The following is a 13,454-nucleotide window of genomic DNA, read 5'->3' as shown; positions in this document are numbered from 1 at the left end:
TAAAAGCAAGAACAATTCCCTAACATGTGCACCAGTGTATTTCCTAACCTTCAGGATTTAGGACATTTAAGTCACCTCCAATAAACAAACAAACAAAATAGTATGATGCAGTTCCTATAATTCGGGAAGAAATGTTTAAAATAAACATCAAATTAAAGAATCTTTCATATAAATAGAATGCATAAAATACATTTTTATTTTAAAAATTTTTAACTTCCAAAATATTTCATTTATCCAAAATAATTGCATTATCTTGAGGCATGCTGAGCTGATCTCCAACGGATGGGAATTCTCTTCCGTCATTTTTTAAGCCTATCCTTTGTGAGTTGGACGTTTCTCTTCAGGGGCGCCCCAAAGAGCTCCACTCTGCATCTGTGCTGGTTGATACCAGAAATCTACTCCACGCCTGCGTGAAGGCCCCACACAAGCCTGATCCAGGCAGCAATTCAGGAGCCACATTCTTGGTTAGTCTGTGCTCCCTTGAAGACACAAGCTCTCTACCTTCTCCTCTCCCTCCTCCTTGCTTTCAGTAAACCTCTCCTTTTTAATCTGTTTCTCCTCCTCTCTGGACTTCTTCAGTAGGGGCAAGAAGCCCTTCACCACGGACAGGAGGATATAAGCTTTAAATACAAAGAGGCTGCTTTCTCCTATGACAAGGAAATTTTGCTCAGCCAAAATAACAATTCAACAATGATTTATTCAGTTTCTACCATGAATCAAATGTTATCCCAGTAAAACATAGCTACTTCTTTTTACAGTACTATACTATTTATTTATTTATTAACTTTATTATAAAACAGACTATTTTAGATCACTTTTATAGTTGTAGAAGATAGAGATTTCTCATATACTCTCTACGTCCACATACCATTTCAGTACTAAGCAAAATAAAGCAATTAAAAGCGGAGGATACAGAAAAAAGAAAAGTAAATGAGTATTAAAGAAATGTGGAAGAAATAGAAAAGAATGAGAAACAGAAAATCTCATAATTTCCTCCACCCAGAGATATCTCCATATACTTCTACACTTGCATTTTCCTTTGGCTACATTCCTAAAATTGCAACCAAAGGATATGATCATATTTTAACTTCTTAATGCATATTCCCAGAGCTATACACTTCCACCAGCAGTGACGAAGAACGCTAATCTCACTGCACTTTTGCCAGAACAAGGTACAGTAGTATCTCAAGGAACTAAATTTTAGTGAAACAGGTAGAAATGGAGTAGACGAAGCAGAACCTAGGGCAAGATTTTAAAGGACACATATTCACAAACAACTTAGTTTAACTTTCTGGGAGAGGAGAAGAGGTATCTAAAACAGTCAATTACTCATGGGGGGGGGTAGTATTAAAGTGTAAGATTTGCCACAGTGAAAATTATTTGCTACTGGTTCTTCAAAATCACAGTTCTACAGCTGACAGGCATGCGGCACAAAACACAAGTGATCACTGAAGCATAATACCTAGTGTCTTGTGATTTTTTAATATCACGAAGAAAAGAATACCATAATAATTATCTAACTGATCTGTAAGCAACCTCTTGGAAATAATTTTGATCTATATTGCGAAACTGGTATCTAGAGGTCTGGATAAATATTTAGAGGTCAGGAAATACTTCAGTAAGCAGCTGAGGGCAGAGAAGATTTTTAAAGAGAGGAGGGAATAGGTCACGTGGATATTTGTGGGGAAAGTGTTACAAAGACAACCTCAAGTACAAAGATTTTGTAGTGGGAACAAAAAATGTTTCAGTAACATGAGGAGGCCAGTGTGGCTGTGTATGTAGGCAGTTTTAGCGTGGAAGGTGAGTCAGCAGGATGAAGGAGACAGGGAGAGAGGATGAGAAGACTGTTTAGGGCTTTTAAAAAAACCAAGGGTAATGTGATAGAAAGATATTTGAAAGTTCTAAAGAGAAATGAGAAATCATACCGTGTGTGTAACAAACTAGTACTAATGTGAGCTTTTTCCAAGAGTGTATATTACATTCTACATAAGTTGAGCCTAGGCTAGTGCCAGTCACAAAATATTTTGCACTTCATAATCATTAAGTAAATGGATGGAGTTTTGGATTCTGTGCTAAGTAATGACATCAGAATGGCTAGACACTTATTTACCCATCAAAATGAGATAAACTTAAAAAATAATCCAGTGGCAGGGATGGGGTGAAGAGTAGGAGTATAGATAAAATAAGATTGGTCATGAGTTGTTGAGGCTGGATGACAAGTACCTGGAGAGGCATTTTACTATTGTTTTCTAATTTGGTATCTGTTTGAAATTTTTCATTGTAAAAAGTTAAATAAGAAACTTCCTCCTTCTCTTCTTCCCAGACTTCTGTGGCTTTCCAAAAAAAAAAAGTGGTAAAAACACAAAGTATCTATCTATAAAACATTAAATCTGAATCTTGAATTCTAAATAGAAATTGTTAAGAAGGCTTCCACAGCTTACGTTCACTTAAAAATAGTTTCCCAATTCAGAATACCTTGAAGTAGTCAGAAGTATCACAATATAAAAACACAGGTTTCTGATGATTTTGGTTCTATTTTTTTTTTAAATATGCTTAAACAAAATTCTCAGGAATTCTTTTAAGCAATGCAGGTATTATAATAACCATGGATTTTACAATAATATTACTCTACAAATGGGAAAGTAAATTCTTTAAAGTTGAAAATAAAATACAGGCCTGGTGAGATTTCTTTTTTTCCATTATGAAACAAATATCTCTCCTTCTCACCCACATTTCTTTACATTTAAAAGTTTCCCTAATTCAGGTAGGAAAAACATGCCATCATCACTAACTGGGGAAGAAATGACATACCAGATCACAAGGAAAATAAATTCAAAATCTTGACACTGGGATAAGGAAAAGAGATTGAATGTATCACAACAGCAAAAACTTCCATGCCCTCTGACCAATTATTAGGAAAGACACTAAAGTACCATAATAGAAAGGGTGGGGGGAGAGTTCCCAAGGAGGGCAGGAATTGACAGAATCCCAGAAGGAGTTTTAGGGCTGAAGAGCTGTGAAAAATCATACCTTCAAGTTCAAGGAAGTAGCAAGAGATCCCATGTGATGCAAGACTGAAAGAGGTGCGCGCGCACAGCATACTGTGCACAGCCAAGTCTATAAAAATCTCTCAAAGTTCCCCATGAATCAGTTAAGAATATTACTATGTGTCCAAGACTAATATGAACAAGGTCCAAAGAACTGACAGGCTTTGAAGTAGAAACAAGGATGAGACCTATATGAAGCAATAACCAATGATCAGGTAGAAAATTGGGACATCTCTGTGGTTACAACAAGGATACAATGTCCCCAACTCTCCCATCTTGTTATCTTTGCACTCCCTAAACCCTATCATGTTTAGATGCAGTTTTGGGGAGGTTATTAATTGATTGAGATTAATTTTTCACATTTGTTAGAATGGAGGTGCAAAAGAGAACTTACAAGAGTTTATTTATTGAAAAATGAGTTACATATCATGCAAGCCTGAGTTTAACAAACAAACATACATACACAATACCTAAAGAAAAAGGTTTACTATGTTTTACATACGAGCTGTTCTTAGATAATAAACCTGAAAAAGGAAACATATGGAATTTTGAAACAAAAACATCTCCCACATTCCATCCCTACTAGTACAATAATTTAAAACAAGCCTATCCATCTAACTAAAAAGGATACACTGTCCATTGACTTTAGAGAATACAACTTCCAAAGTACTACCTCTACGCAGGCCTTTGATAAGTATAGATGAACAAGAAGGGCTGGACCACTAGACAGTTATGAGGTCACTGTGAGCCAGCCTTTGTTTATCCTGTGTTCTCAGGAAGGCAGACCATGCTTCCAGTGAGTAAATAAAAGCTAAAAAAAAAAAATCACTACGTGTATTTTGCTATCTTACAGTGATGCATGGGGGGAGGAGTGTGTATACGTGTGCTTCTATATATATTTTTATGTTTATGTGCAAAGCAAGCCAAAACAATGTCGCTTCAGCATCACCCTTTGCAAATTAGTCCTGTTGATCTAATCCTCCCCAAAATTCCAAGTCAGTACAATATCATAAGTAAAATCATAAACAAAAAGAGTAAACAGTCTTTTGATAATGTGTCTAAGTCTGAATTCTACATAATAAAATTCTCAATATTCAAAAATGGAAAGTGCCAATTCATTATGTAATGTCTCAAATCTATAAATATTTTACACTAGTTCTCTGGTTTTGTATTTTTAGATGTCTTCTGCACCATAATGTAAGGATCAATGGGTGTACAGTCTTTATAAATTATCCGCATAAAATATAGTATTTATGAGTTAGAGGAAGTTAAAAGCATTGATTTAGATGCTGTTAGATATAAAACTACAGGTACAAGGTATAAACTATTCAAATAATAATTTCTAAATTAAAGGGTTAAAACATTTGTTTTAACAGACATTGAAAATGACTCTGAAGTTGTCTTTTTAAGGTGGATTAATGGAATAAATATAATAAATACTTGTAGGTTAGAATATGTAGTTTTGAACTAAGGTTCCAAGAATGAGTTATTTCTAGTCCTGGAGAAATCTTAACCTGTTGACATTTCACAATGTTTTCTCCAAAATGATAACAATATATCCTCAATTTCAAGGAATCAAATTCTTTCCAAAATACCCAAAATTTAACAGCTGGCTCTCAGTAACCAAGTTCATCTGCAACAAATCTAATCTTCTGGTTAGAAAACAGAAGTTTTTATCATTAGTATATTGAATACACCTTATATTAGGGCAGGTAATTACTTTTCTTAGTGTATTCAACATGGTTTAGGTATTTTAAAAAATCTCCTAACTATGGAGTTTACAACGGGGTACACAGGGTCTAGGTGTTCCATTAAGATGAAAGAATACAAAAAAAAATTATTTACTCCCACACCATTTGCTTTTAAAGCAATGAAAGAAAAAAGATTTGACAATGCATATCAAAGTTAAAAGACTAACCACATATGGCTCATAGGCATCCTTTTTACATAAACTAACACAAAGCATAATATTGAACACAGGTCAGTACTCATTTATAAAACTAAGGAAGGGAAAATCCATTTGGTTCTGTTCTGTTCTTGTTCTACTCTTCCCTACCTTTCTTGAACTCCCAGTAATAAATTCTCTTAGCTGGAGCTCTGGAAGCTTCAGAGGACATAGCTAATGAACTACAGGTTCTGCCGCTAGTGAACTCCATGCTCCCAACTTTAGGAGATGTTAGAAAGCTGTTCCACTCCCTGAAATGAATCTCTATGCAATTGAATCAGGGAAATCTGCTTCTCAAATAAAGGGGAAAACACTGCTCTGAATGCTCTCTAGTTATATGTCATCAATATAAGATTGCACAACAACGATACTTAAATAAAAAAATAAGTTAAAAAAATGGTACCTATTTTTTCCTAAGATATAGCTCTTGGCTTTAGCTTCTGTTGAAAACCCTAAAATACGTGCATATGCTGAATATATAGATCTAGAAAGAAGCCCAGAGCGTCTTTCAATATGAGGAAACAAAGCTGGACCTGCAGGCTTTTATGTGGAGACGCGGGTGAGGTGGGTCACACTGGCAGCTCAGCGGGCAGCCGAGTGAAGCGCACTGCAGGCTCGGGAGCAGACACAGCTTTTGTTTCCCCGCTCTCCACCAGACCCCCACCCACGCTCCGTAAACAATGAAACGCTTACCATGCTGAAGTCTTTAGCGGAGACCTGAGAGGTGAATAATGTTGTGCCAGAATTATTCAGCCCTTTGGGTTATTTAGGGGAACATGTTGCCTTTTTCTAGCAACAGAGAAATTTGTGAGTTAAATGACATCATGCTGCCTTGAATGAAACAGCTCAGGCTCAAAGTTCACCCAAAGGCCAACAGTGATAAACTCTCATCCAAGGACAAACTTCAATATATTTTTGGTACTTATTAAAAACAGCATTTACATAACAGCCATACAATGAGAGAGGGCTCTTTACCAAACTCTGTTTCTGATCAGAAAGCACTCAGGATCTGAGGAAGAAATTCTGCTTGGGAATGTAGTTTCTTAGTACACAAACTAAAATTTGCCTTTAAAAAAGAAAGGCTCAAAAGACAATCCAAAAGCAAAATGTCTAAGGCATTTCCAATGAACAAGCAATTCACAGAAGAGGAAATACAGCAGCCAACATATGTGTGTAAATAGTAGTAATAAGAGACTTGCTGATTTAAAGTTATGCTATCATACTATCAAACTGGCAAAAATTAAACACTGGCCTCTTTAAAAATTAAATTTTTAAAAAGTGAGAAAGCTCTCAGGTTAAAAATAATACACTTAACTACTTTAAGGAATGAGTAGCATTCTTATTCTTATTAAAGGACTATTCCTCCTGAAAACTAGAAAGAAGTTTCTCTCTGATTTACAAATGTTCCAACTTGAATATAAAGGAATTCACTGAATTTCATTCAGAGTAGTTAAGCAGTAGCACTGCACATTACTGGCTATTCTGTTCATTAGGAGTCATCTTTTGTGCCACTGCAACAACAGTTTAAGTGGTACAATCCATAACCAGGGCAACAAGCTTTACCTACATTATATGTATATCAAACCAATGATCTCCCGTGCACCCTGACTGAGTGGTACCACAGACATTCTCTAATTAATTAATAAAGTTTTCTAACAGTTAGTCATTGTACCTCTCAGGTTTTCTTTCATTTCACATTCTTAGAAGAACAGTCACAGGCATTGCCTAATTAGAAAAATGATATATGGTCATTGCCTGGGATAACAGATTTCACTGAAGAACCGAAACACTGTGGACGCATCTCTGCTCTGCCCTGCTCTGCCTCCTTTTCCTGCCCCCAAAGTACCGAGCGATATTCTCAGAGAAGACAGAAACTCTGGTGTCTTCATTTGTTATTCCTGCTGCCATAAGGGTCACATGACATTTAGTGTCTGGACATATTATACCTGGAGGTAGTCTGGAAGGGTTCACAATTTAGTTTGGCTCCTCATCATAAAACATAATGGCTTCAGGCTATCAGCAAGATCACCTACTCCACTAAAAATTTCAGACTGTCCCAATACACTTCTGAGAACTCAACAGATTGCAACAATCCCTTTGAAACATTTTCAGTTAAGGTCAAGGTAGAGTTTATTTACCTGGAAAGATGTACACAATGCTTACTTGATGTGCATTATAGCAACACAATTCATATCACAACTGCATTATATATACATTAAGACAACAGCAGTATAGCTAAAAAAGCCCACCTTATTATTTTAAAGGATCATACTATGGCTGTATAATATCTTCCTTGTAGATTATGGATAAAAACTTTGTCTTACTGCAGTTTACACTATCTACTCAGACATATAAGTCTAAATCAGAACAAACTCATTCTTGTCGAAGCTCAACTTCACAGTCGCAGCTGTGTCTCCTGAAAGGGTAGGGATGAGGACACAGGAGAGGCGCAGGGAAGAGCGATGGCTTACTTTCCACTACATATTCCTTGGCACCTTTTAAACTGTGCATGCCATGTATCGGTTTAAAAATTAAAATTTATAAAAAATTGTGAAAAAAGCACACTAAAATTGATATGGTTAATGCAGTCAATCCAAAATATCAAAAAAGGAAAACAAAGAAATCGGATGCATATCAAGGAATGATGGAAACCAGTGCACGGAATAGAGTTGAGCTTTCCACATATTGGGTGAGATAAAGTACTCACCTATTTTCTTAGCTTTAGGGATATTTTCATTAAAAAGGGGGGTGGAAGTACTTATGTACAGACTCTCTCACTCCACATATACCCATTGATCCCTGCCTCTGTATTTACACACACATACCAAACACAGGGCCAGCTTTTAGCAAATGCTCAAGTACACATGGTAGTACGTGTTTTGGTTAAGCGAAATGACCATTCGCTAGAAGCTGGAAGCTCTCCTACTGCTGATTCTATGCATTTAGAAATATAAGCTGTGATCCTTCAATAGTGGTAATTGTATACTCACAGCTAACTTTGTAGTTTAGATGCATTTCTTTCAGGAATACTCAATTCTCCATTCTAAATTCAAAGAACACTCCAAAATATAGTATCCTCTATAAGAGGCTAAGATGAGTAAAGAATATGCAGGAACTATTGCAAATTGATGTCGTAAAGATAAGAAATCACTGTTTTGAGCCATTAAACTGCATTCAGTAATCAATGCAAAACTGGTGTTTTTGCAAGTAGGCAATAAGCCAGTTATTGCAAACTTTTTGTTCTTGATCCCACCTACGATGACATACTTGATGAGCAAAGAATCTAATGCACTCAGTCCAGCCTCCAGAATAGTCTGACGATAAAAAATAAAGCGGGAGGGAATTGTTTGTAAATGGAAAAATGGCAAAAATCACTACTTACAAAGAGTTAATGCAGCTTCTTCCACACTCCACTTATTCATTATCTAGTTACATACTAGATAAGTCTAGATCATTATACAGCAGGAAGAATTAAGTGCAGATTTTCTCTTGCCTAAGCAAAAGAGGCGAAGTTCTCTTGGCATGGAGAGTTAAAAGCTTTTAGACGTGGAAGACATCAACATTTTCAACATATATTTAGAACATAACTTAAAATCTTTCTAAATAATCATTAAGGATCCATGATGGGGTCCATATGATAAAGAAACTAAATGTTCAAGATTTACCTCTGAATAAATCTGAAAATTCATAGAACCAAGAAGATAGGGAAAAGAGAGAGAGGGAATATCAGCCCACAACCACTGTAGGGTTTTCTCTCTCCAAATGCAAGAGAACACTTTCCAAGGCTTGCTCTCCCCATTACCGGTCCAAAATGTAAAACTACTAGAAAGAGTTACCTCCACAAATCACTGCCACTGTGTCACCTAGGTATTACATAATGGCACGGCAGTACTTTTTTTTTTTTAAAGTTCTTACCATTAGATGTATAGTAAAGTATTCAGGTACGAAAATATCATATCAGGTGTCTTTCTCCTAATATTTTATTCACCTTACCTTAAAAAGAGGCAGGAACAGAGACAGAGAGGAAGAGATTTTAGGGGAAAAAAGAAACAAGAGTGGCAGAATGTTGTTAATTGCTGAAGCTGGGTATTCAGTAGATTTGTAATACTATTCACTGAAACTCTGTGTATGTTTGAACATTCCCATAATAAAAAAAATTTAAAAGACTGTTGTGTGAATATTTAGAAAAAGCTGAGCACACGTGTCTTGGTCTGCAGGTGTTAATACCTTTAACTCTGGTTTACATGGTTTATGGTGTAACATTTAATTTCTATATTCTAATAACGAATTGAAATGATCCACCCTTCCTTCCTCCCCTTCTTCCCTCTTTTATTTTTCTCCCTTTTTACCCTCCCTTCCTACTTCTCCTTTTTCTTCTTTCTTTCTTCCTCTCTCCATATCTCTCCAATCCTCTCATTGCATTCGAAAATTTTTGTTGAAAATCATCTCATTAAATATGAGTTTACTATAACCTCAAAGAATACGGAGTGAACAACTGAAAGACTTAATGGAATAGTGAACAATCATTCCAATGATAATCTCAGACACTCAAACGCTCTCCTGCCGTTTCAGAAGTCTTAGGATGAAGAATTGTATCTTTTCAGGTAAAAGTTTCAGAGCCTTAAGGCAATAATGAAAAAGAACTTCCAGAGTAAAGCTTTTCCGCATGTAGAGGACACCAGGAAAAATCTCACTCTCTATAAGTTACTAAAGGAATGAAGATGCTCAAAACAAAAAAGTCTGCGAGACATTTTAAATTTGCATCAGTAAATTAGAAATGCTAAGTGCAATTTATTTCTACAGCGTTGAAAATGCACACGTTAGGATATAGCCATACTTGTCCAGATGATCATCTAAGAATAGAAGAGATATGATCTGGCACAAATGTTTCCTCTTTGCTGGTGTTTGTTAACAACAGAGCATTTTTAGCTGTGCCGCCTGGTTACTACTCAGTCACAGAGCACCTGGAATTGAGGAAGGAAAGAAAGACCTCAAAGGAGAACAAGAATTCTACTTCTATTAACCCCACCTACAAACAACAGGCTATCTTTAGCAGGTTTTTATTCTATCCAAGACAGTGGATATAGATTTGGAGGAATGATCTCATTTATTCTGACACAATCCTGTATGAAAGGTATTTTTAATTCCCATTTTAAAGACAGGTAAACTAAAGCTCAGGGAAGTTATTTGCTCAAAGTAACCCAGCTAGTGAATAACAGAAATAGAATTTAGAACTGCAAATGCCAAAGACCATGTTCTGACCTGAAGAATAAACTGCCTATGTTCATCATATCTTTAGCTAGTAAGTTCATTATTTTAAATTAAAATTTTCAAATGAAACATGCAAGAGAAGGTTTATCTCAGATATCAACTATATTAAATCACTCATTTGGAGTTTCTATGATTTCTGTAGTCCATTTCTCCTTAATATAATCATTTTTCTCATCTTAGTAAGTATCTATATATCCTGATCAGATATCATCTAAAGCTATCAAACAATGTAGGAAAATTACTTTTAGTTTAACAATTTTTTATTGTATTTCACAACACAAAGGAATTTACAGACCTTCCAGGAAGCGTCACACGTAGTGACAGAAACAAAGTTCTTTGACCCTCAACTTTACAATTCTCTAGAATACCCCTGGTGAATTAGAAGATTTCATTTTAGAAAACACTGGTTTGGTTCCGTATTTAAAGATATATATGACATAACCAAGGAAGAACAGCTGGCACCTGAAAACAGCCTTAGAAGGGCAGCAGAATGCCTAAGAGAAAAATAAAAAAACCCCACCAGCTTCAAAACAGTCCTTATAATTCTCAGCTCTGACCGAGACTTGACATCATATAAGGGTCGTTCTGATGCTCTTCATGTGCTCTTAAAATACAAAGAAAGCATAGTAGGAAAGGCCAGAAGCTGATGATGTAAAGGCAATGAAGGCAATTCAGTGTTTGTCTCTTGACCAAGTTCCACAAAATCACATGGCAAAAAGCCTCCCGTCATATGACAACAGTAAGGAGAACAGACTCAAGCTGTAAGGAGACAATCTATGGTATTCGCCTACCTCCCTTATGTCTCGGTCACTGGGTCGGTTACCTTCAGTAAGAAAGAGCATGAGAAAAAAATTTTTAAAGGAGAATTTCAGTGATGATAGAAGGTTATACATCATCAAAGTAAAGATTTTTTTTTTTTTACTTAAATAATGTAAGAATGCAAGTGCAAGATAGACAAATACAGATGCAATTAAGAATTGAGCAGAAGGCTGAAGTACAAAGTTTCCCTGGTACTTTCTACTTTTCTTAAATAATCACTAAATACTATTATGCAGTTAGAAGAGCCTGAAACATATAACAGCAGAAATTATTATTTTTCATTATTTAAAGGACAGTGGCTAAGAGCAACACTTCTATAATGGCAAAGAAGTGTAGATACACATATGAGAGGCACTGCCATAAAGTAGAGACTTTTCTTTTAACAAAAATCCATATTTATATAATTATATTTCCTATGGTGGAGAGCAGCTATAATTAATGAATTTCCCTCCTTCTCCTAATGCAGCCATTTGTCAATTCAAATGCAGAATGTCCAATCAATTTTGATGTATTTAGTAAGCAATTTGTCAAATGGTGCTATAATCCAGTTAATATATTAATTCTTGTCATGCAGAGAGTTCTGACAACTATAAGGTTTTCTGTTCACTGTTTTGGAGAGAAAAACCTGTGCTGGGGCTCAATGGCCGTCCTTTGGAGATAACACTCCTGCGTCCCAATACCTGAGAGTGTGCCACAGAAACGCCCTTCCGAGCAAAAGCATTTTTCTGCATCAAAGAGACCTAGGTTCTGCAGGACAGTGTGGCTGCTAATTCATTAAAATAAACTGGGTTTCTTGGAATCCCTGTGTGTCTCACATATTTATAATAAAGTGAGCAAACCAATGCATGTGATACTAAATGCCAAGTATGCAAGCCTCTAAGAGAGAAAGAGGGCTTTACTAATCAAGTATATGCATGTTAAACTTAAGTTTCATAAACATTTTCTCCTATTCTCAAAGTTTCCTCATATGAGTTGCTAAGAAATGGCTGTCAATCTTGTGCTTCTCTTATCCCAACATACTTCAGCTAAGTGATTGGCTCCTCCCATTTACTTCACCCAGGCTCTGTATTATGACCACACAGTTAGAGACAGACAGTCAAGATGGGTGAAGGCTGACCTTCAGTTTACACAGGGTGAAGCTCTGGACACAGTTTTGGTACTTTGTAAATACATCTTATTCACTGATCACTATGCTATCTCCATCCTTTCCCGAGCCTGTCTACACACTGGGAACTGGAGATAGAACCAAGAGTTGTGCTGAGCTTCCTGTGAGGGGGTCCAAATTTACGTCACAGGAGAAATCTGGACTACAGTAACCAAGGAAGGGTCAAATCATCTCCCAAACTTTTCACTGGGAGATCTAATCACCATATTTGGGCAGAGCAGAGGACTAGAAGACAGGTACTTAACACATCCAAGATGACCACCAGGGCCAGCCGGGGTCTGTTTGGTGATCACTATCCAAAGGTGATGGCCTCTCCATGCACTGTATCCGAGTCTTCCTGTATTTCTCTATCAGGCACTGCAAAGGAAAGGATAAAGGCAAATCCTTTCTAGGAAAAAAAAACCTGCAAAAAATGGCAGGAAAAAATTTTTTTGAATAAGAAGGAAAAGAAAGGAAGAGAAAAGGGAACACTAAATTCATCTTCCAGACACCAGGCTCCCCTTCGTCCCTTTATGAACCAGGCAAGAACAAAGGAAAAAACTGCCAGAGTGATTTGGCACAAGGCTGAGTATTTAAAAACCTGCAATGAGTACAGTCCTCCAGACTATCAGCCGTCCTATTGTTTCGTGAGTCTGCTGAGACGGTGCCCTGTGTGTCAGAAAAGCACACTGAATATTTTTCAATGACCTAGGGGGCAGAGGTCACTTATTATAAATGGATAATGAGACCTAATGCAGTGCTCTGAGTATGGACAAAGAAAGGGTCTATCCAGAGCCCCTGGTGGATTGGTCATTCAGGCTTTTATTTCCTCTGCACACTTAATGGAGTCAAACAATTGACAGAAATTCTATAGAGAAGGCTGAAACTGAGAGAAACTGTATTCTAACTCTCATGGACAGGTACAAATAGTGACCCTGAAATGGCGCCAGAACTCCTGTTACTGCTAACAGAGCAGGCGGCGGAGCATCCCCCTAAATTCCCACTGAGCCATTTCTCAGCAATTAGCCTCGCCGATGGGATGGGTGGCACGTCAAACCACAGGCTCCCACAGGCGCTGATATCAGCCCATTACAGTGCCGCAAGTGAGAGGCACAGGCCATTCTGTTTCGGCTCCTTATTTTTAGAGAAAAGGGCAAAAATATCCCTGCACCCTCCCTCCCATGTCCCCACTCTCCAACTGACAAAATGCACATTCAGGGATATCAGC

At 36.9% G+C, this 13,454-nt stretch overlaps 1 protein-coding gene across 2 annotated transcripts in view; it reads right to left on the bottom strand.

Annotated features, from left to right (window-relative positions):
• Positions 1 to 13,454, bottom strand: part of BCAS3 (BCAS3 microtubule associated cell migration factor) — a 475,802-nt gene that overhangs the window by 257,236 nt on the left and 205,112 nt on the right. The gene's annotated exons all lie outside the window — the stretch shown is intronic.

This window comes from Pteronotus mesoamericanus, unplaced genomic scaffold (genome assembly GCF_021234165.1).
Source record: "Pteronotus mesoamericanus isolate MK-2021 breed Mesoamerican mustached bat unplaced genomic scaffold, CSHL_Meso_final contig_269, whole genome shotgun sequence".
NCBI classification, from domain to species: domain Eukaryota; kingdom Metazoa; phylum Chordata; class Mammalia; order Chiroptera; family Mormoopidae; genus Pteronotus; species Pteronotus mesoamericanus.
The sequence above is the reverse complement of the archived record's forward strand: the minus strand, read 5'-3'. Positions and strand labels throughout refer to the sequence as shown.